Here is a 21011-nt window from a genome sequence, read left to right on the forward strand (position 1 = left end):
TTTGTTTCAAATACATTTTTGTTTCTTTGTGTCAGGGCCCAATCAGGAAGACAGAAACCACTCTGAATATTTAGAACAGAGGAAGTTTAGTGCAATGAGATGAAAGAAACTTAAAAGCCAAACAAGGGATGGTGAGGCAATCCAGAGTCTAGCCACAGCAGGAAGTCGCCACCACTCCCAGGCTGGAGGGACAAAGGGAGGAGGTGATGCTACCCGAGCCCTGGGCCTGGGATTACCCAGAGGAAGCAGGAACTATGGCAGGTTTCCTGTGAGAGATGGAACCAAGGAAGAGAGGCAGCAGCTGCCAGAGATACCACCCAGGACTGAGAGAGAGGGAGAAATACCCTAACTTCAACCTCCCTCCTGTTCTCCAAACTCCCACTAGAGCCTCCATGGGCCAAACCCAGTTGGGAGCCGGCTGACATGGGGTCTAAGAACATTGGCCTAGAGGGGTCAGGCCCCCTGAATACACAGCCAGGGAAGGAAGAGTGAGGAATGGACCTCAGGTCAAGCAGACCCAGAACCAGCACATTTATATGACAGTGTCATGCATGTTCATGGTGGAAATTTTTTTAATTTTTGGCTGCGTTGCGTCTTCGTTGCGGTGCACAGGCTTCTCACTGCAGTGGCTTCTCTTGTTGTGGAGCATGGGCTCTAGGCGTGTGGGCTTCAGTAGTTGTGGCACATGGTCTCAGTAGTTGTGGCTCGTGGGCTCTAGAGCGCAGGCTCAGTAGTTGTGGCTCGCAGGCTTAGTTGCTCCACGGCATGTGGGATCTTCCCGGACCAGGGCTCGGACCCGTGTTCCCTGCAATGGCAGGCAGATTCTCAACCACTGCGCCACCAGGGAAGTCCCAGATGGTGGAAATTTTAGAAAATACAGATATGCAAAGAGAAAAAGGTAAAAATCACAATCCTATTAGGGAACTGCTGAGCGCTACCTATTTCTCATTAGTCACTGGGGAATCCATGTTCTGGTCCTTTCCCTGTAAATAGGTCAAGCACTCTAGCAGTTTGATTTTCTAATATACACCCTGAGAAATTCAATTTCTCCTCTTTATCAAGTTAAACGTGAAAAAGTAAGAAAAAACTTTATTTCTTCTAAGAAAGTGACTTGCTTCTTTTCCCAGATAGTGTGAGCTATAAGATTTATCAGGTTTCCTCTTTTTGTCCAGGCTACCGTGAGACTCAAGGGCACATCTCATGCTCAAGACCAGCAACTTTTAAACTTTATGGTGGGTATGTGCTTCTTCCTTCTTCTCCATGTTCTAAAGTGTATTGCATCATATCAGCTCTATGACATATGTGTATGCATGAAGCCAGCAGGGACAAATATAGGCACCTAAGGGAGAGGTCCCGGAGTTATTTCCCCAGAGGGTCGCTGGGGCATCACTTACCCTGCCCAACTTCGTCCACTCTGAGCCAGCTGGCCAGCACTGGGGAGTCATCTGCCGCTGTGGAACAGATTCTATCACCCTCCTCAACAGCAGATGGCTGCTCTGCACTAATCCATGTCATACATCATTGCTGAGGGAGACACCACCATCGCTGTACAAATCACTAGCATCTTCGCTCCAATTCGCTAGGCTGGGGATTACGCGTGTGTGCTCAAATAGTTTCTGGTTTAATAATTTTTCAGCTAAGCGACCCTATTAGCATCTTAACAATGGAAAGGGGTGGAGTGAAGGGCCACCGGGGAGATTATGGTTAGGTTTTTAATTAGATTGGGCATTTTAATTAGGTTGGGCACAGCTTTTTCAAGGAGGTGAAAGCATTGTCTCCTCAAGCGAGCACCTCTCTGGCCTGTTTTAGCTTCCTTGATTCACAAGTTAGCCCCTCTTGAAATGCTTCTCTTACATTTTGTTTATCTGAGGCTGATAGTCTGGGCATCGGGCCCAGTTTAATATAATTTTTACTGTTGCTACCGCATCCCCAGTTCTATCGAGAGAGTTATTATCATGTTGTCTAAGACACCTTACCATGGCAATTACCAGGTCGGGTGCACACCCATGCTACTCTCTACCTCAGCCCTCCCCAGCGCTTTCTACTTCAAATTTTAGAAGTGAAGGTGATTCTCACTTCCATTCCACCGAGACAATGAGAGTTTGGGACTTGATAGCATAGCAAAGTAGATATTTGGCAATTATCTAGACCATTTGATTGAGATAGGCAAATAGTTGACATAATTGAGGTCCTGGAATATATCTGTGTGTCTAAAGAACATTGAAAATCCCCCAGTTGCTTCTAATTGATTGTAAGTTATATAAACACATAGGCTGCTTTTACAACAAATTTGCTTTCCTAATTACATTTTACACAATTGAATGCATTCATATTAGTTTGAATTCTCTAAGCGTATACCAGCCCAAAGGTATGTTGCCTCGTAGGCAGGAGAGGAAAACTGACCACAGATGACCATCTGTGTAGAGTTGGAAGCTGGCAATAATAATAAAGCGGCAGCACTGACAAAAGAAGATAAACATTGCAGCATTTGATTTGGAAAATGGTGTGTGTGTGTGTGTGTGTGTGTGTGTGTGTGTGTGTGTGTGTGTGAAGTTGCATTCTTGGTTTCAGTGCAGAGTTGGGTCAGACCCTTAGGATGACTTTAGAACACAGGCATTGAAGGTGAGCGATTGTAATAATAACCCACTTCACAGGCGTGGACATTAGCCAATAGACATGCACATCTCTGGCTTCACACCAAGGCCTAAGGTGGAGCCTGAGCCTGGGCTTGTCCAGGAGGTTCACACCTCCCGCAGACAGAGTCCTGCTGCAGAATTGTATCACATTAACAATGCGACTTCCTGGAAAAACAAATAAAATGTTTTAAATGTTTAAATGCATTTTCAAGTATTCATCCTCCAAATATTTAGACTCTGAGCCGACTGGGCCAAGAGCCCAAGCTTCCCGTGCATGCTCGATTGTTCCAACCCTCTCCCCAGGATCAGCAAACATATAGCAACTTAAAATATTATCCTCCTGGAGCCGAAAAATAATTCCCCAGCTATTGTTCCAGGAAATCAGCTAGGTATCTCTGTCCAAAGTCCTCCTTCGTAATGTCTGCAAGAGTTTATTACTTTTTAGTAAGTTTAAGAAATTCTTAAAAAAGCCTCCCTGACGCTGTGGTCTGTGTCCACAGTGAAGCTGCAGCATAAGAAAGAATGGGAATGGAGAATTGGGAGTGGAGATGGGTAGGAAGAAAGGGAAGAAAGAGGGAGAGAGATGCAGGAAAAGCAACAAACAGCCTATTGAGGATAGAAGGCTTGGATGTCTGAATCAAGTCTTAAAAGAGGGACTCTGAGTAAACCAGGGATTTTGTTTTTGTTTTTTCAGAGACGGGAAAAGAGGGCAAGAGTGTCAGAGGCTGATTGCCTTTTGCATCTAAATTTCTCTAAATTCAGTCATCATATAATATATTCTCCTTTTCCCAGGCATATCTATACCAAAACTTCCTCTTTTTTAAGGCTCCACAGCAAAATAATAATAATTCATATCACTGCCAATAAAATTATCTAATTATAGAGTTTAGAACTCTCATCTTTATCTAAGAAGTTCCACAAGATAAAATAAATACCTTTAATGTAGATTTTGATTCTAGATACTGGGTCAGTATTTAGTTCAGCTTTCCCAATGTACTAGGTAGAACAGTGGAGTGAAATCTAACATACATTAAACTTTTGTAAGTTGGATAATATACGAGAGAGAGAGAGAGAGAGAGAGAGGGAATGGGTATTGGTCTTAAAAAGCAGGTGCCCCAGAGTGAACATGAGACAGGACCAACAAATCTGTTCTGCCCTAGGTTTGTCTCCATGCCTATGGACCTTCCCTGTGTAGTCTTCTGCTTAAAATACACATTTTTCATATACATGACCTCAAAATGTAAGCTAACTGCTTCACTGGTACTCAAACAAGAAAACAGCTGTCTGCTCCAATGATGGAGGGAAAACTGGCTGAGAAATAGTCCACCAGGCTTTGGCATGGTACCTCCCTAAGAAAACTTCAAGGGAAGTTTTGATTATCTGTGATTTTCTTCTCGTGGCTGACTTCAGAACCTGGCCCTCCCAGCAGACACATCTCTGCTGAATGATTCCCCCCTTGGCAAAGAGAAAATTTAAAAAGAAGTGGGGTCATTCTTCTGATGTCTCTGTTCCAGAACTAGAAACTTTGCTTTCTCCATCTCTGTGCCCAACTGCAAAGCACACGACGATCTCTTTTGACTTTATTTGGGGGTACAAAAGTGGTCCACGAACGAAAGGTATGGGAGACAGAGTCATTCAGGAATTCATTCTTTCCTTCATCAAATATTTGCAGAGTACCAGCAATGTATCAGGCTCAAGATTCCACAATGAGCTACTGCTGAATCAGAAAGGGAATCAAAAGACCCAATCGCGACTTGGTTACACTCAACTTGTGAAGTTGGAGGAACTGCTGACCCTTCTGGGTCTCAACTGTCTACCTGACTAAAAAAAAGTGAAAAAAGTTGTGGCAAATAAGTTCTAAAATCCCTCTCAGTAATAAAATTCTGTGAAATCAACGTAGAAATATTTTCTAAAACCTTAAAAGGACTAGAACAAACTTCCTCATAGCAACTCTATCTACTCCTGAGAAGCACCGTGCCCTAAGCAGCTCTTTTCCTTCATCTCTGCTCTTCCAGGTTACGGTCAGTTTCCTCTCCTCGCCCCCTCCACTGTTGTACAATGTAACACTGTACAAAACAATATAGCCATCAACTCCTCCTTCTTCTCCTCTCCGACTCCCACAGCTTCGAAGTAGACATGTGGACAAAATGAAGGGATTTCTTCCGAAATGTTCTCTGTCATAGATGCTGTTGTTCAGGCCCTGTCAGGGTGATTCAGGCTTCAGTGTTTTGATTAAAAGTAAAGATAGCTACACTGTGGACGAAAGGTATGGAAATAGATCTCTTGAAATCACACTTCTGAATTGAGCAAATGCTTCATTTCAATGACTGCATCATTTGTAACATGGCTTTTGTGTCGTATCATCACACATACAGACCTGTTCACGCTTGGTTGTTGAATCTCCATAGTAATGGCTTGAGCATCCGTTGTCTTTAATCAATCTTATCTAAAAAAATAATAATAATAAAACACTTGGTTACACGAAGGGAAAAAAATTCCTATAAAATGCCTGAATGTTTGTGCTATTATATCAGAGAATGTTTACCAATATTCCTTTAGGCAATACCTCCTTGTTAGTTGTTCTATTCAGTTAATAAGTATATATCTGAAGAAGACATATTCAATCAGTAGTTGTGCTTAATTCACTCCCGAGCATTAAGGAGAAGATTAAAAGTGTAAAATTTCCAGAAGTTAAGGGCAATAGAGTGGAAAGTCAGAACGCTTGAATCTGAATCCCACTTTTATAGCTTACTAAATATTTGATCCCAGGGAAGGTACTCGGTTATTCTGGACTTTATATTCCCCACAAGGACATTAATAACTCCTACGCTGTCTTCCTCGCAAAAGTTTTGTGAAGATAAACTGGTCTGTAAGAAGAGGAAGAAAGTATTACACTTATATAATGCTTACTTGCCAAGCACTTCACATATTCACTCATTTAATCCTTACAATAATCCCATTTTACAAGAAATCACATCACTGAAAGGTTAAAGGATTTGCTTATAAAAGGTGGAGCTGGCACTCAAACCGAGGCAGAATCCATGCATTTACCGCCATATGATAATCAGTTATACAAAGGGCGCTACTAAAATGTTTCAATGCATTAAACGGGGGAAAGAACTTTTGTTCACCTTCTCCCACTTTCAATGGAAATGTGGTGAGGGGAAGACCAATGTCTGCAATATTTTTAGTGCACGTAATTAAAATGATTTTCCTAGGTTAATAGCATTAAAATTTCACATTGTGTGGTTTTCTCACAAAGTTATAATGCTTTGGACTTATTAGACTTAAAAATATCATGTATTTATGCAACAATTCCACATTTTCCTCTTGAATTTGCATTCCAACAAATTAAAATGATTTTTCAATATCCCGGCAATACAGAGCGCTGAACTCAAGGGAATCTAGCATCTCATGCTTTCTGCCTGCCTCTATAAAGCAGGCAAAAACTTGAAAACCAGAGGCACCAGCAAACTTCCAGCCAACAAAGGCAGTCATTATGTTTTCTGCACTTAGGAGCTTTTACTCTGCCAGGCAGATACAGAGAGTACTGATCTCCTTCCAAGTCCCAAACCTCTTCACTTCCTCTTTCTCCTTCTCTCTGTCTAGGGCCTTTTGAGCGAGATGGCCAATAAGCCCCTTGTTTCCCATCTCTGCAGGAACAAGTGGGTGCTACTCTCAGTGTCCACCAAACCATAAGTCCTTTGAGGATACAGGAAGACATCCACCAATCTCAAGATCAAAATGCAACAAAAGGAAATCTGCAAGCAAAGGAGAGGCTGCCCACTACCCCGCTCTCTTATAAAAATGGCAGAATCTCTGGGGAGAGCAAGCAGTTTACTTCTGCGTGGTATATATACTTACCAAAGGTTCAAGAATACTTAATTTTACTTTTAAAAATGCTCTAATTGTATAATAAACTACACTATTAGGAATTGGGTATTTTGATACATATTCTCTCTCTGAAGTTCATAGTAATCCTTCTATTCACATTAGTAGGAGCCAGCGATAGGATTTGAACTCATGTCCAGCAGACTCCAAGGCTCCTGCCCTTCCCTTAGCAACAGACTGTCTCTGACTGGGTTCCAGGGATCACGGAGTAGTCATTTATGATCATAGTTTCTTAATTAGTTTATTCTACATTCTAAAATATGTGTAATTCTACATTTCCAGGCAAACAACACAAAAAAGATCTAGAGAACGGGAGGGAAATTTTTTTCTTAATTTTTCAGGCTTTAATCATGGAAAGCAACACATCCACTCCAAACACACTCTCCCCCTTTGATTTTGTGACTCCTGTAATGTTTCCCTGGTCCCAACTGGTAGGAAGGGGCAGTTGGGTAAACCCAGAGAGGGCTGTCAACAGATAAAAAAATCAACAGAAAAGATCAATTTGAAAATAAAAGTGTTGAAGATGGCATTGACTACTGGAAAATCAGAGTAGCCGTCTCTTTTTAACATCTCAGCATGCTGTCCTGCAGCCTATAATTTGCCCGCATTGTCCAACAAAGTAGGAACACCCAAGGGAACAGGACCTTATCACCTCTCTTGCTAACCTCTCTTGCTTTGTCCCTACTCCCAAGGACAAGCCAGCAGAATTCAATCCCAAAGATAAGAGTTTAGTCCTGCTACCTCTGAACTGGCCCTGGGCCAACACAACAACCCTGGCATCTGTCGCTCCCCTCCACATGGCTGTTTCCATGAAGAAAACATTCCTCATCATGCAGTAGGAACTGGGTCATCACAATTAATAACCCACCAGTTAAAAGAATGGGCTCTGCATTCTCTTCCAAGTGTGAGGGTATCCTGTGATACAGGGTAAAGTGTCCACAGCAATATTCTTCCTCCACAGGGAGGTGGTGGGGTGAGGTGCTCGATCCCCAAGAAAGTCCATCAGGAAAAGAAGGCCAGCTTAAGAACATTTCATGTTGCCCAACAAGTCTAACTTAAATCAGGAGTGGTTAATACTTGTAGGTATAATATCTATCATTAGTTATTCAGGAAAGCAACATGGGAAGTCACTACCAGGTCAGATGGCCTAAAGCATGCAAGTCAATTAAGCAGCAGAATGAAGGTGACAGGAGGCAAGAGTGTTGCCCAAAGAAGTTGACATGCCCAGCGTGTCTGGATACGAAACAAGCCTCCTGATAGCTGAACGTGTTTTGAAATACTTGTAAACTACTTGGTTAAACATCTCCCATTCTTGTGATAAACGGAAATTACCAAGGAAAAATATACTAAACCACTCAGCCAAAATAAAACTTGGTGAAGAATGGTAGCATCCCCAACACTGAATGCCCTTGGAGCTCTTTGATCTGTGCTTTTCTAAATTTGGCTCAAGGCCCCGTTAAAACCAAGGAGTTCATGTTTGGGCCAATAAATAGAGCCAATAAAAGTCACTCTTGGACCAGGAATGGGTGGAACCTAGGTCATTAATGGTGTTTGGTGATTGTGAATGCTGACAGTAGTACTGCTAAGTATATACAGCTCCCTTTACACCCTAGATGAGAAGAGCCAGTCGCACCTAAGAGAGAAAACAAGAGCAAAACCTACCCCGAGGCCCAGCATTGAAATTTTATTTGACAAATATGCATTGAGCATCTACTAGGTGCCAGACAGAGCTTAAGCAGGACGCATCCACAGATGAATAGGAAGTAGACCCAGCCCATGAGACTCCAGACTAGAAGGAAGTCAGTTATGTGCCCCCAGCCATGATACAGGTCAGACTGTGATGAGGGCTAAGCAGAAGAAAGAGTAATTAACTCTGCGTGGAAAGATTCTAGAAGACTTTACAGAGGAAGTGCTATTTAGCGGAACCATAAGGAATGAGTGAAAAAACCAACAGCCAGAAAAGGGTGGTATTCTGAGCAGAGGAGACAAGCTAAGTAAGTCGCAGAAGAGCTGAGGGGCAGAGGCAGCTGGGGAGAGAGTACTAGAATTCTGACATGGAAGGAATTCAAGGCCTGAGGCTGGAAAGGTAACTCAGGACAGACTGCAAATGGTCTGTGATGACTTGTGACACATGCACTTGACCTTATTTTGTAGGCAGGGAATTGTAAGCATTTTATATCTTTATATTTAATTTTTAATTTTTATATTTGAAATATTTATATTGTCAAGTGATTCTTAGGAGGAACTTGAATGCATAGAACAAAGAGACGTGATGTTTTATTAGTGAAATTTTTTTTTTTTCCACATCGCGAGGCTTGTGGGATCTTAGTTCCCTGACCAGGATTTCAACCCGCGCCTTCGGCAGTGAAGGCGCAGAGTCCTACCCACTGGACCGCCAGGGAATTTCCTACATTTGCTTATTCTTAGATCAACTAATGAGAAAAAATATAATCGTTTGCACATCAATCAAGATTTTTTTTTCTAGTGCAAGTGACAGATAACCCCATCCAAACTAACTCAGGGAAGAAAAAAAAAGTGAGGGAGAAGAAAGATTTATTGACTAAATCCAGAAGTGCTTCTGGGATTCCAGAATCAGTTGACTGAGGGGCTGAAGGAATACCATCAAAGCTGTCTGTCCATTTCTCATCTCCGTGTCCCTCTCCATGGAGGGGCACGGAGAAGGATGGCTGCTCCATTCTCAAGATGAGCTTCCTCCCTGTGGCAGTCCCTGGCAGATCCAGGCTTATAACCATATTCACAAGTTCCAATCTCCTTCCTAACAGGACCCAACACAATCTCAGAACTAAGCCTCAGTGGCCTGGCCTGACTCACATGCCCATCCCTGGCCCTGTCACTGCACCCTGGACCATGGTACACACTGAATGGTCTCAGTGGGTCCTGTGACCCCCCCAGAGTCTCCATGGACTCGGAGGGGAGACAGATGGTCTCAGAGGAAAACTGAGGTGCCATTACCTGGAGAAGAAGGAAAGATGCTGGGCAGGTTAAAATAACACAGTCTACTCTAATTTGCAAATAATATGCAAACATTTTAAAGTTGGGTTAAGGAATGACAATTGCAGGCTTATATCAGCCTTAACATCTAGTTTGCTTCTGTATTTTATTTTATTTGCATGGTATTGAGAAAATCCTGATTCACATAGGTGAGCAGTTCCAAATAGTAACTTTTTCAAACAGTGTACCTGGAACACTTAGGATACTCTTTAATTAAATTTTTGCCGAAGTTTAAAAGCAAGCTGTAAGTTTGAGTAATACGCAATTCCATTTCAAAGTTTACTTACCTAAACTGTGAAGCGGCTCCTCTGCTAATTTAAGTGTTCGCTGGGAAGAGGTTTTTCAGATATATCTGCAGCATGTGATGAGAAATTCAACAATATCATTTTCATTTATTTTTTATTTATTTTTATTGAAGTATAGTTGTATAATATTATACAAGTTACAGGTGTACAACACAGTGATTCATAACTTTTAAAGGTTATACTCCATTTATAGTTATTATAAAATATTGGCTATATTCCCTGTGTGGTTCATTATATCCATGTAGATTATTTTATACCCAATAATTTGTACCTTAATCCCCTACCCCTATATTGCCCCTTCCCTCCCCCTCCTGGTAACCACTAGTTTATTCTCTATATCTGTGAGTCTGCTTCTTTTTTGTTATATTCACTAGTCTGTTATATTTTTTAGATTCTACATGTCAGTGATATCATACAGTATTCGTCTTTCTCTGTCTGACTTATTTCATTTATAAGTCAGACAGAGAAAGACAAATGCCCTCCAAGTCCATCCGTGATACTGCAAATGGCATTATTTAGTTCTTTTTTATGGCTGATTAGTATTCCATTGTGTGTGTGTGTATATGTATGTGTGTGTGTGTGTGTGTCTGTGTGTATATATATATACCGCATCTTCTTTATCCCTTCATCTGTTGATGAACACTTAGACTGCTTCCATATCTTGGCAATTGTAAATAATGCTGCCATGAACATTAGGGTGTGTGTATCTTTTCAAATTAGTGTTTTCATTTTTTTCAGATATGTACCCAGCAGTGGAATTCCTGGATCATATTAGAGTTCTATTTTTAGTTTCTTGAGAAACCTCCGTACTGTTTTCTATAGTGGCTGCACCAATTTACATTCCCACCAACAGCGCAGGAGGGTTCCCTTTTCTCCACATCCTTGCCAACATTTATTTGTGTTCCTTTGGGTGATAGTCATTCAATATCACTTTTTTAAAACTCAGATATCTCAGTAACTGTGGTTCAAAGTTTGAACACAGTAAAATAAACGTTTTGCAATTTGCGTCACAATTTTAAGTGTCATCTTCACTGCTGACAGGTTATCAACAATGGTAGGCGTGGTGATACTGCAGCCCCACATGGCCAGACTGAACTCATTCAGCTTGTTAAAAAGCAGCAGCAAGTTGATGCAACTCTGTTGTATCAAAGCACTGTTTTGCTAAGTTTCTTTTCAGAAAAATTAATTAGTGATTTCTTGTCTCGTTTGAAAAGGAAAAATAACTCCTTGCCCTAAGACAGTGGATAAATGTTACCAGGAAAAAAATTCTGGCACTCACAACCTATTATGTTCCAAATAGCTTTGGAAATCTGAAATTTAGAGATCATGTCCTATTAAGCTGACAATGTAGAGAGTACTATTAACCACTGTTTAGAAGATGCTATCTCCTTAAGAGCTAAGCCTTCTCTACTCAACCTGCCAGTGCCTATTCTAAAATCACATTTCAGCAAAGTAGTTCCCCAGCACTTTGTAGCAGCACTGTGGCCATTCTACACTGTTTTATTTCTCTTGGTGTGGATGGCATGCTTCCTTTCCTAGACTGAGAGCCCCAAAGTGCTGGGGCTTTGTCTTATTGTGTGCCTTCTCCCCATACAGCTTAGTATGACATATACTATGAGCTTAGTGTCATGTCTGATATGAGGCAGACTAGATAAATGTTATATATTTTTTTAAATGTGTTTTTAAGTTACAACAAAATTAAAGGAGAATATTTGTCTAGCCATTGTTTCGAATAAAATTTGTGAGATTAAAAGGTTTGATACGTTTATTAATAGCAGACAAAACAATACACCAGAAATGTACTTCCTTGAGAGAAATGCTCTCTCATTGAGCTCCCTGTGTTTTGAAGGCTGTTTTGGGCACATGCACACTCATACTCCTCACCAGTCATTCATTCATGAAACAATTAGTATGTACACACTACGTGATAAGGTATGTCCTAGTTGCTGAGGATGTTTTAAAAAGGCGTAGAACACGGTCCTTGACCTCAGGAGTTTAGTCAGGGAGCATCCTAAAAGCGAATCATCATAATGCCACCTGATACGTGCCATAATAGAGATATGAATACTACGTGCTGTTGACGAGGCTCTTTCAGGTTGCCAGGAAAAGAGGCGTGCTCTGGTGACTTGGGTGAATGTGGTGCGTTGTAAGGATACATGAGGAAGTGGGGAAGAGCAGGAAGCAGTTTTAGCAGCTGCCTGACGGAGCTGGGAATGTCACTCAGGACACAGTATACCTCCAGCCACCTGTTTTTCTTGACATTGCTTCAGCAGTGGGCATCTGTTGCTCCCTCTCTATTGCTCTGCCAATATGGTGACTCAGCTACACTCTGCCTCTGCTTCCTCTGCCTGTACCGCCAACTACTTTCTGTATTTCTTTTCTCTACTCCATTGCTCCTGTTTTCTTGTGGCTCCCACTGCCGTGTAGACAGGACTTTCAGACTCCTCTCTGGGTGTCTGCCCATTTCTGCCCAACCTTTTGGCTTAGTCCCCCCAATAGGTCTCAAATTCAAATTGTGTGAAAGAGGCTTTGTTTGATTGGCCAGTCATCATTCAGGATACAGTGACCACCTTGGGTGGAGTTCTTGCATCAGCCAGTCTCATTGGCTACTGGATATCCCAGGTACAACTGCCTTTGGCTCAAGCATCAATTCTCTGTTCAGTCCACTGTAGCCAGGGAAGCAGGGCTCCGGTTTACATCATGTCAACCCATGCATAGAGCACTGTCTGCAGCAGCTTGCGTCACAAGAGGGTGTGGTTCATCCTGGCGATCACATCAACTGACTTCTCTGCAGAACAATGTCCTAGTGCATTGTTGGCCATCTTGAGTTTGACTATTTCAACTGTTCAACTTTTTACAAATAATGTCAGACAAAATGCTATAACAATTATAACTTGTTAGTACATTTTGAAAAGTTATTTTAAATACATAAGAATTAAGACTATTTGAATACTCCACAAGAAAAAAAATAGTTGAAAAAATTATATTTGTAAGAAGGAATATTATACAGCCTTCCAAAGGATCATGATTTGGAGAATATATGATGACAAAGAAAAATGCTGACTGATGTAATGTTAAATAAAAATTAGTACATATAAGTTATATAGTATTATTAGTGAATTAATTATACACTCAGCTCTGAAATTGAGAGAGAATAAACTGGAGAGATGAGTTAACAGGAACTCTGGATGGTGGGGTGATGTGTGCGTTGAAAAGTTCTTTCATATGCATTTTTGTATTTCTCAACATTTCAAAGGTAAAAAAAACACAAAAAACCACACAACTATAAGATACATAAAGCAGTATAAAAGACCACCCTTACTTAGTAGGTAAAGCCCATAAATTGGTTTGACAAAAAAATACAAGATCCTTTGGATCCTGCTTCCAGTAAAAAGTGAGATCTCCTTTCTTATTCATGACCCATAACAGCTAAGAAAACAAAGATGACAATGAAATCAAAAGCATGACAGAATAATGGGATACATGGTGGCTAATTATGCATTCTGTGCGGTAGTATTCTTAGGAGGATGTCTGGGTTGTCAAAATATAGTTCCTGCTTGCCCCAATCATTTGTTCATAGACCACAGTGGAATGGGTTTCAGGGGATGCAAAATGGGAGACAGCAAGTCTGTGAACAACTGTAATCCCAAGCAGAAAAAGTACTCACAGGAGATAACGCGAAGGAGGGCAAAGGCCCCGAAAAGATGGCTAATTCTGCCTGTGAGAGTGAGGAAAGAATTTAGAAAGTTGCTGACATTTGATGTGAGCCTTAAGAAATAGTAATTGAATTTTCAACGGAGCTGAATAAAGGGCACCTTACTTCTATTTCTGAGTTCTAAACTGGAATAGAATAGAAGCATGAAATAGAAGAATAGGGTAGGTGGGAGACCAAGCTATCACCTTTACTTGATGAAGTTGATAGTGAAGAATAAGGCTGTCTGACTTCAGGTAAGTGGATTTCCAATTCTAAACCCGGAATTAGACAGATTTATCCATGCAGTCACCAGAATTGCATTACCACACAGGTTTTCTGATGGAGGGCAAGACTCCTATAAAACCTACAACAGGAGAATCAGAGCAGAACACATATTCTCAGCAGGCAGGTTCACCACCACCACCCCCCCACAAAACAAGGAGAGGAGGAGGCTGAAATGTACATGCTCTGCACGGCGGGTTGAATGGTGACCCCTTCTTACCCACTCACCCCCCACCTCAAATGACGTGTCCACTCAGAATCTGTGACTATGACCTTACTTGGAAAAAAGCTTCTTCACGTATGTAATTAAAGATCTTGAAATGAGATCATCCTGGGGTAGGCTGGTCCCTAAATCAAATGGCAAGTGGCCTTAAAAGAAAAGGGCAGAAGACAGAGAGAAGATGGTCAGAGATTGTAGCGATGCATCTACAAGACAAGGACCACCAAGGATTTGGGCGACCACCGGAAGCGGGGAGAGGGGCATTGCACAGGCTGTTCCTCAGTCTCCAGAAGGAACCAAACCTGTCCACACCTCGGTTTTAGACTTCTGGCCTCCAAAACTGCAAAAGAACAAACTTCTATTGTTTTAAGCTACTCGATTTGTGCTAATTTGTTACAACAATTCTGAGAGACTAATACACTCTGTTTCTTCTTCTAAACTCAGCCATCTGTGAGTAGAGAGAGGAGGGAGAGGCCAGATTATTTCCCTAGTGGAGCTTTCTCCACATCAAAGGAAATATTATGAATGGGAAAGACACATCTTCCCCTAAAATAATAATAAAAGTTGCTAACATTTTTCGAGTGCTTGTCATACCAGCTATTGTTTTGAGTAGTTTCATAAAGAATACAGTAGAGGACTGTGGACAGGAAGGGACTTCCAAGCCAAGGGGAAAACTCTGTGGGGTTTTCCCAACCCATACACTTCCTCCTTTGTTCCTATATGACTTCCACCCATTTCATGGGCATTGGGTCCAGGGCTGCTGGGATTTACAACCTTGGGTCCCACATCCTCTATTCACAGAGATAGGAGAGCGTTTGTTTAATTATAAAATTTCTGTAAATACCATATAATGCTTATGAAAAAATTGATGTATTAGTCTCCAGAGAAACAGAACCAAAGGCTGCTAATTTAAATGTTAATCTGATCTTAAAAATATCTTCACAGCAACATCTAGACCAATGTTACACAAAACAACTTGTGTGCCATAGCCTAGCCACGTTGACACGTAAAATTAACCCTCACAATGGGCTTTTTTTCTTTTTTTAAAAAATTTATGTTTTCTTTTAAATTGTAGTAAAATATATACAACATAAAATTTATCATTTTTAAGTGTACAATTCAGTGACATTGAGTACATTCACATTGCTGTGCAGAACTTTTTTCATCTTGCCAAACTGAAACCCTGTGTCTATCAAACAGTAACTGCCCATTTCCCCTCCCCCAGCCCCAGGCAACAACCATTCTACTTTCTGTCTCTATGAATTTGACTATCTAAGTACCTCACAGAAGTGGAATCATACAGGCTTTGTCCTTTTGTGTCCTTATTTCACTTCAAGGTATCTTCAAGGTTCACCCGTGTTTTAGTGTGTGTCAGAATTGCCTTCTTTTTTATGGCTGAGTAATATCCCTCTGTATGTACATACCACGTTGTGTTTCTCTGTTCACTGTTCATCTATCAGTGGACACTTGGGTTGCTTCTACCTTTTGGTTATTGTGCATAATGTTGCTATGAACATGAGTGTGCAAATTTCTGTTTGAGACCCTGAATTCAATTCTTTTGAATACCTAGAAGTAGAATTACTTGGTCATACGGTGATTCTGTTTAATTTTTTGAGGAACTGCCATACCATTTTCCACAGTGGCTACACCATTTTACTATGATCTAGTCAGCATTTTAAAACTGGTTTCAGCAGACAGGATTAACAGCTGCTTAAGGTAACACATACACATTAACACTCAGACTGTAGCCACACACCCACCCAAAAGTGAACAAAGCATTCAACAAGCAACCAAAATAAATCATGGATACTGCAAGTTGACTATCCAGCCTTCTTCCAGTCTTTCTTCTTCCCTTAGAGAATTCTAATTTTATTCAGTCACTTTTCTTTCCTCTACAGTGTCATGTGCCTCAGGGGAAACTAACCTCAATTCCAGGAATGGGTCTGATTGGTCTCAGGTGAATATTGCCCTGTCAGGAGTTAGGCCGTCCTTAGGCACGTGGTTCAATTTGGACCAATAAAATGAGAGTGAAATTAGTAGTGGGGCTTCTGGAAAATTGTGTCTCATTCCTGGGAAAGTACCATAAGAAGAGACCCTTTCGCTTCTTCCTCTAGACCTTGTCATTTCTGCATGTAATTCTTGGAATTGCTATAGCCAGGCCGTCACTAACACGAAGGTAAAGCCAATATCAACCATGGAACAGTGGAAGAGGATGTAGGTCCTTCATGTTAACATCACTGAAATGCTGAATTAACTCACTCTGGAGCCCATCCTACACACTTTGGTCTACTCGATGACAGAACACGCTGGTAAAAATATCTGGCCTTCCATGAAAAAGTAACGTGGTTATAAATATGTGAATCACGAAAACACAGAAAAGGATAAAGGAGGACAAAATATAAATTGCTCACTATCCCATTGTATTAGTCAGGGTTCTCGGCTGCGAGCATCAGAAACCAGTGCTGCTTCATTTAAGTAGAAAAGTAATGTGTCGGAAGGATTATTAAGGAGCTGACAAATCCAAAGGCAGGAGGACCAGTATTCCTTCCCATGGGATCCAGTACCAATCTCATCCCAAGGTACAAGATGACACCAATGGAGTCAGAAGCACCACAGCCACTGCCGCCATCATCGTTTCTGCTGTCACTAGCACCGCCCCCATCATTGTTCCACTATCATCACCTCCACTCCCACTGTGATGATCTGCTTGCTGACTGTCCAAATGTCAAACCATGGCTGGGACTTGAGGATGCAAGTCAAGAGCCTAGGGAACCAAATTTAAGGAGGCACATACTCTCAGGGTCAGACAAATGCAAATCAGTACTTCCAGGACTTTGAAAATGCATGCCTCCTTAAATTTTACACTCTAGCACCCTATATGCCTCACTTGCCTCACCTTACCCCAGGCCCTGTGTTACACACCCAAGTTTTGAAGTTTCAGGTGGAAGCTTCAAGGTACAAGCCCAGTTCATATGACCACACCCTGGTTGCTAGGCAGGGAGCTAGGAAGGGTTTCCCCTTTCAGCTTCCACAGACGACTAGGGCGAGGTACTCTACCAAAACTCAACGCAATGGGGAATTGCCCCCAACCAGGAATCACCTCCAAGGTAATCATAGTTAACACAGTTTGTAGGCAGTGCTTTCAGGCTTTCTTCCATGCATATACACTGGGGGTGAGTGCAAAAAATGATTTTATATTTCTTAGATTTTTGTTCTTAGAAAAGAATATTCTAAGGTGGAATTTACCCAAGATTTTCTCCTAACCAGCATCATACCCTGATGTCTGAACTACATCACCCCTGCAATACGTGACTCTGAAATAAAAAAATTAAGTCAATCATATGTTAGATTTACACTCTTATTATTAATATTTGATCATTGACCAGTTACCCAAATTGTTAATTCCTTTCTAAAATCATTGTGGTTTGCTTTTGAAAGTCCTGTCATAGATATTTAAGTTGTTGTAGGCAAGAGGATTGACAGCCCCAAACACCCTATACCCACAAGCATGCTCTTGACAAAATCCTATCAAAGGATCAAAATACTATAAAAGAAACCCAGAGTGTGGGATTCACTAAACGTGCTGGCTGATTTCACTTTAAAAGCGTTACTTATAGAAAGAGGAAAAGCTTTTGAAGTGTAAGCAGTTTAACATAGAGAGAAAATAGATAGTCAAACAAATCATAAATGGAAGGAAACTGTAGAACAATGCAATTTTCAAACTTGCTTTTCGGGGTAACTTCTTTTTTTAAAAAGTGTTTACTTTAAATGTACTTAGTTTAATCTTTCTCGAAGTATGGTCAGAAGTCACTTTTTTAAAAAAATTCACTTTCTTTAATGGTAAAAAAAAAATTACCCAGGCCTTATCTGCAGGCTTACTTGTAGTTTTACTTTGTCTTCATAAAGCTGATTCAGCTGACAGTTGCTAAGGTGATGGCCTTTTTACAAGACATTTTATTTATGGAGCGTAGTAAAAGGAGAGGCATATTTTACTTGAGACTTTCTAGAAAAACGATACTTGCATTTGCCATATATGTCACTCCCGGTCAAATCTGAAACACAGGAGAACTAATAGATATTGTTGTGACTTAATTAAATTAAGGACAAATGTACTCTGTAAACAAAATCTTTAAAGTTTCCTAGCTGGTGGCTGTTTTTTTCATCCCTTTACTCTTTGACTGCTTAAGACTGTGAAACTCAGGCTTCATCAGTGGCCTCTAAGATTTAAAGAAATATATTTCGTATTACATGTGTCAAGAAGCAGACATAAGTAGTCAAAATAAGAATCACTTTTTTAAAAAAATCACTTAACAAGAGTTTGTTTTAAAATTTTTGTTTTAATTTACTTGAAATTTTCTTGAGCAAAAAACTTCCTACTAATTGAATTAGTTTTATGTTTGCACAGATGTTTACCATAGATTGCTGTTGTTGTTGTTGTTATTAAAGGAATCACCGAAAATGGTAAGAATGTCCAGAACGATAAACCCAAAGCCACTTTCTGGGTAGAACTACTTGCCCTACATTCAATGTTGCTAAGCCTCTGTATTTCTTGAGGGAAATATATGCATAGTTCACCACCTTTAATTCCCATCTTCCTACCCAAAAGCTACTAATATGACGTTGATAGGCAGAGCTTTTCAATCTACTTATCCTCAGGCACAGGCATATGATGTAATGGGACAAAACAGGAAGGCTGCAAGGGCTTCTGGGTAGGTTTTCCTCACTTCTAAAGGAGACACAAGACAGAGCCATTCCATTTTTCTCCTCTGGACTTTGTCATTTATAAGTAAAGGCTGAAACTGTCGTGGACAACTTGTTAAAATGTACACAAAAACCGAACATGCTGGGAACACACAGTGGAAAGCTGAATACAATAAAAACCTAGGTCCATGATGGCATTGCTAAGCAGATGAAATAACCCTGTAATCACTTTTCCTCCAAACTTCTTATTCTGTGAGATAATGTATCCTTATTGTTTAAGCAACTTGGCGTTGAATTTTCTGTTACTTAAGCCAAAAGCACCCTAAGTGATGGTGACAGATTGCAACAATGGCCATAGTTCTTCACCCCTCCCAGTTATCTACAGCCTATGCAAAATGCAGCTTGGCCTCTCCTTCTGTCAGGAGGCAATTTCTCCACTCCTTGAATCTGAGCTGGGCTTGTGACTTGCTTTGGACAATGTTGAAAAGTTCAGAGCCTGGGCCTAAAGAGGCTTTGCATAATTGCCTTCTCACTTATGGAATCCTGCTGCCACCACATAAAGAAGCCCAGGCTAGCCTATGGAGGAGGAGAAACACTGTGGAGAGTAACTCAGTTTTCCCAGCCACCTCTACTAAGCCATCAAACTGTCCAGCCCTCACCAACCCACGAGCTGATCACAGATACGTAAATGACCTCAGCCAAGATCAGCCAAGCCAGCCCAGACTGCCAGCTACAAAACTAAGCATTAAATTAGTGGTTGTTATTTTAAGCCACTATGTTGTGGGATTATTTGTCCTCTAGCAAAAGCTAACTGATACATGGATAAAAGTAAAATTACAGATTGTTGCTAAGAACGACAACTTCCCTTAACCATATGTTTCATTAAGCAATCTTTGAATATATATCTGTCTTGGTATTAGAAAGGATACATATGTGTGCTGTCAAAATTAAGTCATTAAATATATAGTTCATGTGAGACTCTTGCACAGTTGTGGAAATGGAATAACTGAAGACAATACTGGCATCCCACCTTCACTTCCTATTTTTGACCTGTTATAAGGTTATCCCTATTAACTGCAGAAGAAGGGAGTATCAAGAAAGGGTGCATGGGGCTTCCCTGGTGGCGCAGTGGTTGAGGGTCCGCCTGCCGATGCAGGGGACACGGGTTCGTGCCCCGGTCCAGGAAGATCCCACATGCCACGGAGCGGCTGGGCCCGTGAGCCATGGCCGCTGAGCCTGCACGTCCAGAGCCTATGCTCCGCAATGGGAGAGGTCACAACAGTGAGAGGCCCGCATACCAAAAAAAAAATGCATGGCTAGGGTTAAGTAGCAGTATGTTTACAGGGAAAAAAATTATATAAATTCCATACTTCTGTTTGTTAACCATAAAGTATGTATGTGTTCATCAGTGCAATAACTGATGCTGAAAGGGTTGGTCATATATAATATTAAAAACTATATTTGGTTTTGCAGTGTAAAAAAAAAAAAGAAAGAAAGGGTGCACAGAATCTGAAACCATTTATAAATGGCAGCAGAAAACCATCTTTGCATATATCTACAAACCCAATATTTCCTTCCTAATCCCTTGGGAGGGCATTGAAGGTAGACTGCATTCTTCATGGACTCCCTAATCAAATGCAGAACTAGGCAACTTAGAAAACTTCTGAGTAGTGGGGACAGCCAACATGCAATCAAATGAATCATGAAATCTTAGAGCAGAAACTAGCCTTAGAGAATACCTGGTTCAACTCCCCTACACAACACAGTCTTCTCCATAACATCCAATTCCATTCAGTGATCATTTACTGGGCCCCTCCTGTGTGCAAGTCACTAAGCAGCAGAGAATACAAGAAAAGGAATGCACATTCCTGCCTTCTAGGAGATTACTACCCAGTAGGAAAGATAAGGTACTTACAGATGAGGTCCAAAAGCAAACTGTTACAGAGACTTAAATACTAGCCTTGGTGAAGTCAAAAGGAAGAGCAATCTCTCCTATAGCAGAAGTAGGAAAGAGGTGACATTGGATATGGGCCTTGATATGAATTGAACCCTTGACAATGGAGTGGAGGAGGAAGCCTCAGATGGAGGAAACATGATGAGCATAGATATGGATGGGAAAAAACAATAGACCAGTGTATCAGGGGCATCAGATACTGAAAATAATCTTTAAGCATTGATTTGGTGAACATTCTGGACTTTTACCTTCCAAACATGTCCTTCTCCTGTTTTCTTCGTGTAAGTAAATGGCATGTCTATCCACCCAGATGCTC

General features: G+C 41.0%; 1 protein-coding gene across 1 annotated transcript in view; it reads right to left on the reverse strand.

Moving 5' to 3' along the window:
* Positions 1–562: 562 nt before the first annotated feature.
* The window catches only part of LOC137224124 (potassium/sodium hyperpolarization-activated cyclic nucleotide-gated channel 4-like), an 82466-nt gene continuing 62017 nt past the window's right edge, over positions 563–21011 (reverse strand). The window contains exons 7-8 of the mRNA XM_067737115.1: positions 9827–9891; positions 563–5082 (exon numbers count right to left, since the gene is read on the reverse strand). The gene's annotated coding sequence lies outside the window, so the exon portion shown is untranslated. The remainder of the gene's footprint in view (positions 5083–9826; positions 9892–21011) is intronic.

Source organism: Pseudorca crassidens, chromosome 4 (assembly GCF_039906515.1).
Source record: "Pseudorca crassidens isolate mPseCra1 chromosome 4, mPseCra1.hap1, whole genome shotgun sequence".
NCBI lineage: Eukaryota > Metazoa > Chordata > Mammalia > Artiodactyla > Delphinidae > Pseudorca > Pseudorca crassidens.